The sequence below is a fragment of the Myotis brandtii genome, unplaced genomic scaffold, assembly GCF_000412655.1.
Source record: "Myotis brandtii unplaced genomic scaffold, ASM41265v1 scaffold105, whole genome shotgun sequence".
NCBI classification, from domain to species: Eukaryota; Metazoa; Chordata; class Mammalia; order Chiroptera; family Vespertilionidae; genus Myotis; species Myotis brandtii.
In genome coordinates, this window is record NW_005353538.1 from 6,608,517 (window position 1) to 6,617,501 (window position 8,985).

Here is an 8,985-nt window from a genome sequence, read left to right on the forward strand (position 1 = left end):
TTCTTATTCTAAATTAGTATTAATTTTTGCACCTGAATTTTGTTTATAATATTTTATTATTCTTCTTAAAGAGGTTGTTCAATTGGATAGGCCTCAGGCCCCCACAAAACAGAATCTGCCCTGTGGAGCTGGAACAGATATCAGACTGGAGACCCTGTGTAGTTCACTACTGCCCTGTATTTCTCTGTTTGCTAGGGACTGTATCCTCACCAGTCAGTGGTTGTATGCAAGCTCACTGCCAACTACTGTGGGTGCAGAGGGTGGATTCAGGGGATACTCCTGGACACTGGGACCACTGGGAGCCTTGCAGGGACAAGGGCAGTGACAGCACAGGCAAGAAGGCAGGGTTTAGTGATGACAGCAGCAGAGATGCCTGAGGGCACCATATAACAACGACTTCTGGAAGAAGCCTGTCTTGGCAAGGCCACAGAAGGTACCTCTCAAGGACTTCAACCAGAAAGCATGGTCTGGAGACAGATATGGATGGAGGAAACTGCTAGGGTGATTTCCATTTTAGACAGGTAAAGTGTGAGATGTCTGTTAGGCATTCAAGTAGAACTGTTGAGTAGAAAGTTGAATTTATGGGTCAATAGTTCAGGAGAGTGGTCTGGGTTTCAAATGTAAATGTGAAAGTCAATATTTATATGGTATTTATTTCTGTTTCAGATCTTGCTCTGGCCAGGGAGCACTGCCCTGTGATGATTCTCTCTTTCCTTTTGGTTTTTCCTATCACACTTTGGCCTTCACTCCCCAAACCATCAGTTCAGCCAAGGAAAAGGAGAGGACCCAGAGGAGACACAATTGATTTGGAGATACAGAATGCACTGGCTAGTACCTACTTTCCCTCCCCAAGTAGGAAAGGAAGCATCGGGGCAGAGGAGTAGGTAAAGATGGGAAAGGAACCTATGAAAGCTTTCTTGTTGAGTAGGTCATGGAGACCTGATTTCCATCAGACTGAGTTCTAGGGATGGGGTATAGTTTGACACCCCCCACCCCAACATACACAGATACAAGGATAGAGGGGATCTATGCCCCCTCTTCTGGACTGAGCCCTAGGAGGCAGCAAGATAGTGAAAAAGAAATGGTTATGTGGTATATTGGTAAGGCCTGAAAAACCTCCCAGAATTCTCTGAGCCCTAGTGGGCCCAGAAAAACCAGAATATTTTCAATACACCCAGGAATGTCACTATAAAGTAGGCTAGATTCATTAGAATGCTTGTGTATAGAAGTAATTTAAAAAATCCAATTCAAACTGATTTAAAAAATAAATAGATTTTATTGGCTCAGTAGTAAGGCTCCGAGGTGGGAGATTTGATCAGGTACAGTCTCCATTGCTGTTGTCTTATGGGTATTGGCTTAGTCCTCAGGCTAGCTTCCTTCCTAATAGCAAAATGGTTCTATCAGTCCCAGGTCTAGCGTTTGCCTGTTTAGAAAGGGAATTTCTTTTCCTAACCAGGGAAAAATATTACTGGGATTCAGTTTGCACCAATGTCAGTCACATGCTTACTCCTAAAAGAATCACTGTGCTTAAGGACTTGCCATTAAGCAAGAGGGATGGGATTATGCCTGGGCCAATCAGGACCCACCGGCATAACTGGTTGGGAGGTGTGGTGGTTTATGTCAATTCCACCCCAATCACACTACATAATGGAGAGGGATCACATGGATCCTGGAGCAGCAACCATGAGAGATCTGTACTCCTAAAAGGGCTATGGACAGAAGTAAGGGGCTGTTAAAGAGCAACTCTGGGGACAGTTGGTACAGGATCAAAATGGGGTGATGGACATCTCAGCAAATATCAGAATGTGCGGTAATGACCAAGGGTTAGATTTCCTAATCATCCCATTCTGACTCTCTGGTACTATTGACTCTATGGAACTTGGATACAACTGTGCAGAAAGAGGGGCACCCAGCAACTCCTAAAATTAAGTTTCTACCTTAGCTTCATAAGAACTTGGAATAAAAAGTAAAATATAGAGAATAAGGTTGCATTTCTTACCCATCAGAATTTAAAGGCTAAGCTGTGTCAATGAGCACTCTGACCCTCTCAGGTAACTTCCAAAAAATCCAGGTTCACATGCCAGGAGGGAAGAGTCCTTCCTCAAATTTGTTTATTGAGATTCTTCTTGTTCTTCAAGACTTAGTTTTTTCTGTGAAGGCTTCCCCAACCAGAGGTCCTCCTCTATTTTGTGCTTTGCTTTTATACCTTTTGTTGCTGAACATCTTTGGCAGATTCAAGGCTCTGTCTGATACATGCCTCTCGTCTTAAAGCACTGTTTTCAGTATATAGTATCTGATGACAACAATGTGGTGATTGCCAGGGAGGAGATCTAGTGGGGAGAGGTGGAGGAAGTTTTAGGGGGGGATAAATGGTGATGGACAGAGACTTGACTTGGGGTGGTGAACACACAATACAGTGTCCAGGTGATTTGTGTTGTGGAATTGTGGACCTGAAACCTGTATAATTTTGTCAACGAGTGTCACCAAAATAAATTCAGTAAAAAGGGGAAAAAAAGAATATAGTATCTGAGAGCTTTCTGGAAATAGCTCTACCTCTTTTTGATATTTCTGATGTCCAGGTATTTCTGGAAATATCTTCAACAAATATCTGTTGTTTTGTTTTTGTCAAATGGTTTTTAAAAAAGAGTTAGTGATCCTAAAAATATCTTGCAGACTATCCTGCAGTCTAAGAGCCACAAAGAGAAAGCACTTCCTTTGTAGGACAGTTGAGGATCTCCTTTGGGACAGGTGAAGTCTCATGGCATCTTGACCCAAATTTGATGCTCTGCAATGCCTATACCTTTGACTGTTTTTACTTTCTAGTTTCCTGAACTAAGCTCTGTGAGTTATACCTAGTTTAGGTCCTAGACAAAAAAACGTGGTCCATGCATGGGAGTAAGGGCCCATCCACAAGCAAACCCATTACCATTGGAAGGAAAGTCAAAGGCTGAATTTTGACTATGCTTTTAGATGTAAATAGAAAATTATTTTTCCTATTATATGGGTTTTGTGGGTTCAGAGACACTCATAAATCATTTTAGCTAAATTACAGATTGTGAATTGCTATTTTCTGTGGACTAGGTGAAATTGTGTATCTTTTGTGCAACAGAACCAGGGGTTTAAATTTGGATAATGAAAAGCAAAACAAAACAGGCTTTGATGACCTGATATGTTCTCTTCAATAATAAAATCCATGTGTTGAGAGTAGATGGGAAAACATTACATATGTCTAAGAGCTGGAAAGAATGGTAGGAAAAACAGTGATGCTTTTATTCCTTCAGAGTGAGCAATGAGTTTACACATTGAGGAAAAGAAATTACCTAACACGAGGTGGGTTTAGTTCTTGTAGGAAGGAAAGATCCTGTTTCTTTCTGACAGGTGGTATGTATGTTTATGTGTGTGTGATTGCAGGGGGAAGTGGGTGGTGGGTGCATGGATAAGTATAAGACGGGAAATAATACTTATTAGCTACCACAGTCCAGTGTTAGATACTACTAATCTGTAAAACTACCCTATGAAGTAGCTATTTATTTTTATTCCCATTTTCTATGTGAGAAAAATGAGCCTCAGAGAGATGAGTCCAAAGAACACAAGAGACGCTATACTTTGGTTATGCAACAAATCTTGGGGTATGGGACAAGATTCAAACAAGGCTGCATGTCTCCAAACACATTCTCCTCATTTCATCACATCACATCACACTGCCACTTGAAATATTCACATTATATTTTCAGGAGTCAAAATATAAGGAAGCAAGACCAAAGGAGTTTAGAAAGCAAAGAGGTATGACTCAGTTATTCAGTTTCTTAAACCTGATGAGGCCTGAAACAATTGCTCAAGGATGATGTTCTTAGATACATTATGTTCTGTATTAATCTTTTTTAAAAAAAAATCTTTATGGTTGAGAGTATTATAAATGTTCCCCCTCCCCCACATTGATCCTCTCTACCCTGTTCCCACCCCACCCCACCCCACCCCAAGCCTTCACCACCCTGTTGTCTGTATACATAGGTAATACATATCCTATATAATAAAAGCCTAATATGCTAAGTGTCCGGTCGTCGGTTCAACCAATCAAAGCATAATATGCTAATGATATGCTAAGGCTGCTCAACTGCTCACTATGACGTGCACTGACTACCAGGGGGCAGACGCTCCAACCAGTAGGTTAGCTTGCTGCTGGGGTCTGGCTGATTGGGACAGAGCGAGATGGACTGGACACACCCTGGAGCCCTCCTGCGGTCCCTCCCTGTCAGAGAGCCAGTTTCGGCCAGATCCCGCAGGCCAGGCCGAGGGACCCCACTGGTGCACGAATTGGTGCACCGGGCCTCTACTATGCATATAAGTTCTTTGGTTAATCTCTTCCTGCTCTCCTTTCCCCCTTCCCTCTGAGATTTGCCAGTCTGTTCCATGTTTCCATGCCCCTGGCTCTATTTTATCAGTCAGTTTTATTTTGTTCATCAGATTCCTTGTTTATTTTGATTTTTAGATTCAATTGTTGATAGATATGTATTTATTGCCATTTTATTGTTCATATTTTAATCTTTTTTTTCTTCTTTTTACTAACTGCTTTTCTCTTCCTGCTTCTAAGATTATCTTTGTCTTTAACCTTTGGTATTTTAATTATGATGTGTCTTGGTTTGGGCCTCTCTGTACTCCTCCTGTCTGGGGCTCTCTGTGCTTCCTGGACTTGTAAGTCTATTTCTTTCACCAGCTAGGGGAAGTTTTCTGTCATTATTTCTTCAAATGGGTTTTCAACATCTTTCTCTCTCTCTTCTTCCCCTGCAACCCCTACAATGTGAATGTTGGTATGCTTGAAGTTGTCCCAGAGGCTCCCTACACCATCTTGATGTTTTTGGATTCTTTTTCCCCTCTGCTCTTCTGATTGGGTGTTTTCCGCCCCCTCATACTCCAGATCATTGATCTGATTCTCAGAATCCTCTACTCTACTGTTGAATTCCTGTAAATTATTCTTTATTTCAGTTAGTGTATACTTATTTCCTTACTGGTCCTTTTCATGTCTTTGAAATTCTCACTAAGATCCTTGAAAGTCTCACTAAGTCCCTTGAAACTCTCATTAAGATCCTTGAGCAACCTTATAACCACTGTTTTGAACTCTGTATCTAGTAGTTTGCTTGCTTCTATTTTATCCAGTTCTTTTTCTGGAGATTTCTTCTGTTCTTTCATTTATGACATTTCTTTGTCTCTGCATCCTGGCTGCTTCCTTGTATCTACTTCTATGTATTAGGTAGAGCTGCTATGTCTCCTGGAATTAGCAGTGGCCATTTGTAGTAGGTGTCCTTTAGGACCCAGTGGCTCAGACTCTCCTGTCACCTGAGCTGGACACTCTAGGTACACCCCTGTGTAGGCTATGTGCACAGTCTTGTTATAGTTGAGCCTTGATGGATGTTGGTGTCACTGGGAGGAATTAACCCTCAGGCTAAACTGGATGTGAGGACCAGATGTGACTATAGTTGGAAGAGTTTCTCTACAGGAGATTCCCACATGGAGCAGGACCTGCTTCAGTGGGGCTTTGGTGCTTATTGAGTCTGTCCTTGAGTGTGTTGCTTGTGGATGTGTAAAGTGGTAATCTGATATGGTCTGAAGTTGTCCACCAGGTGCATGGCCCTTCCAGGAGGTGTAGAGTCAGCCATCACTTGGGGCCACTTGGCAGGAACCATAGAGAGATCTGCAGATGGCTGCCACCTATGTTGGCTTGGAAGTGCCCAGGCGAGGCCAAGCTGTCTTGAGCCTCTTATTGATAGGTATGGGTCATGCTAATGCCAGCTGCTGCTTGTTTGAGAGATTTTAGGAAAGTCTGAAGCCTGAGCCAGGACAGGACTTTCATATGGAAAAGCCACTGCAAACAGCTTGGGTAGGGCTGCAAATTGGATGGGGTGGGGTCTCAGGGAATCACCAGGGTGAGCAAACAGTGTGAACCAGGCTGTTGGAAACTTAGATATGGCTGTCAGTGAGCTCTGCGATGGGGGAGGTCTCAGCATAGGAACAATGACCCCTGTGAACATCTCCCGAAAGCCACCTCTGAGTTCTTGCTCCAATGCCAGACAGTCCAGTTCCTCCACATATGTCCCTGGATCCCCCCAAACCATTGCCCCATCCCTGGAGCTCAGAGGGAGTGAATCTGTGTAAGTTCATGTGCCCTGACCAGGAATCGAACCATGATCTCCTGGTTCATAGGTTGACACTCAACCACTGAGCCACACTGGCTGGGAAATCCTATTTTCTTTAACAAGACAACAGATCAAAAAGATAAGTCATGCAGCTGATGTGTATGCAGAGGCGAGAACTTTGACAACCAGTTGCACCCACAACCAAAGTTTCGCCCCGTCCCCGCCAGGGAACCATAGACTTGGACATAACCTGCCGTTGGACATACAGTGGGGCCTTGACTTATGAGTTTAATTTGTTTCCTGACGGAGCTCATAACTCAAATTACTCGTATGTCAAATCACTGTGACATTCGCTGCGCCAACTAGCGGTGGGATATCTGAAGCTGGCTCGTAACCTGAATTTTTTTGAGCTTGCAACTCAAAGCAAAAAATCGGCCGAGAGATGGCTCGTATCTCAAAAAAACTCGTTAGTTGGGACACTCGTAAGTCAAGGCCCCACTGTACCAGGAACCCTTTCAGAGGCAAAGGGTTTCTTGTCCAGGAACATCTGGTGCTGATGCCCCTTTTCCATAAATGACCAAGCTCCAAGGTCCTCCAATTAAAACTTGCCCTGGCAGCGCTTCTGCATATCTGTTCCCCCAAACCCTTTAAAAACCCGCCAGAACCCTGGAGTGTGGGGTTTTGAGCATTAGTCTCCTGTTCTTCTGAGTGGCATCATTGATAATAAAATTTTCAATCTTTCTCCACTTCAATTCTTGGTATTTAGTATTTGTCTCTGCTAGTGCTGGATGGATGAACTCTTTCTGTTTGGTAACACAGCACAGCTCAAAAGTGTGGGGGTTAACATTCCTAAGGGCAACCTTCCATTAATGGGTGCCAGGAGCGGGCGAGTAAGTGCCCCTACCTCCAGGGTGATAATTTGCGGGAATTTTATATGCTTCTCAGGGGGTTCTGGACAAATCAGGCCCACAGTGGCAACCTTGATAACATACCTGATACTAGGTTTTGCACCTTCCCTTTCTCACCCTCTTAGCTTTCTCACTCCTGCTCTCTGGGGTCACATTTCAAATAAAGTACCTGCACCTAAATCATTGTTTCAGGCTTTGCTGTGGTTTTGTTTATTTATTTATTTTTAATTTATCTTTATTGTTGAAAGTATTACAGATGTCCCCCCTTTAGTTCCCCACTGACCCCCTCCACCTCACTTTTGGTGGGAAGGAACTCAAGTTAGAACTGCTTTTGTACCCTCCCTCTCAGAGCCCCCTCTTTCCTTGTGCAGAACCATCAGCTCTTTCCAAACCTTATGCCCAGACTCAGATCAGGCTCTCTATTTGCATATCCAAGATTTCAACTGCAGCTTTATTTTATTTTATTTTTTCCAAGGGCCAGGGGGGCTGAAGGGGTGGAGGGAAAAGCCAGAGTCCAGAGGAAAAGCCCAGAGAAAAGGGCAGCCTTCTTGGAGCCTAGAAGTCCACTTGAGACCTAATGGCATCGGGCCTGAGCAGAAACAGGGGCTCTCAAGAGAGACAAGGGAATGACACACAGTGGGCCAGGCAGTCTAGGCAGCGAAGTGTGCACGTGAGGTATATGTTTCAGAACAATCCTCTTGCACGCAGCCAATGTAGGGTCTCGGAATGGGAGAGACCAAAGGCCCCTTGTGTGTTTGTCAGGCCTTGCAAACACCCCAAATGCTTTGCAAACACCTCTGCCCACATGTTGAAAATACCTGCCCCTTCAACTCAGACTCATCCCCAGTGCCACCAACTACCTACTGAGCATGGCCAGCTAAATCAGCATGCCATCCTAAGCTCAGTACCTACTCCATCCAGTACTTCCATGTCATGCCTCTCCAGTCTTGCTCTAATGTATAGGCTGTGCTCACACAATCCTGAGGTATGGCATTAGGATAAGCTAAGAGGTGACATAGAATTCAACTGCAGCTTTAAAAGGTATACCAGATTCTGTCAAGGGCAAGAGGTAAAGAGTGTTTTAGCTCTGGCTTGGTGGCTCAGTCAGTTGGAGTGCTGTCCCATACACCAGAAAGGTTGTGTGCAGGTTCAATTCCCAGTCAGGGCACATACCCGGTCGGGGAGTGTATGAGAGGCAACTGATGGATGTTTCTCTCTCTTCTCCCCTTCCTCTCTAAAGTCAATAAAAACACATCCTTGGGTGAGGATTAAAAATAAAAGAGTGTTTTAATTTTTCAGCCTAAATTGCTAAAGAAAGGAAAATTGTAAGGACCTATATACCAAAATGTCAAAAATGGTCATCTGAAGATAGAAAAATGGGTGGTTTAAATTTTCTTCTTTTCTTCTGTTAAAAAAAGAGACAATGTTTTAGGCCCACATCACCAAACCAAGACTTATTACCTAACTTGCAGTTTCAGCCTCTCCCAGTCCATCTGGAATTTCCTAGTCAGCAGTAGTTAGGTAATCCATCTGATAGACCCCAAAGAAAAGTGAGGTATCTACTCTTTCCTTGTTCCTGCACCCCTCTGCCTATAAAAGCATTCAAATTTTATACAGCTTCTCGGGGCTCCTATCTGCTAGATGGGATGCTACCTGATTCATGAATCACTGAGTACAGCCAATTATATTCTCAAATTTACCCATTTTTGTTTTTTAACGGTTTCTTTGTATTTTCTAAAATTTTTGTGACAAATATGTCTTAATTTTATAGTAAAAAAGTATGTCTTATCTACACTAATAAAATACAAATATGCTAATTGACCGTACCCTCACCATGCCCTAAGCCACACCCACCAGCCAATCAGAGCGACTATATGCAAATTAACCCAACCAAGATGGTGGCCGGCAGCCGTGGAGCTGGAGCAAGCAGGAGGCTTGATTGCCTG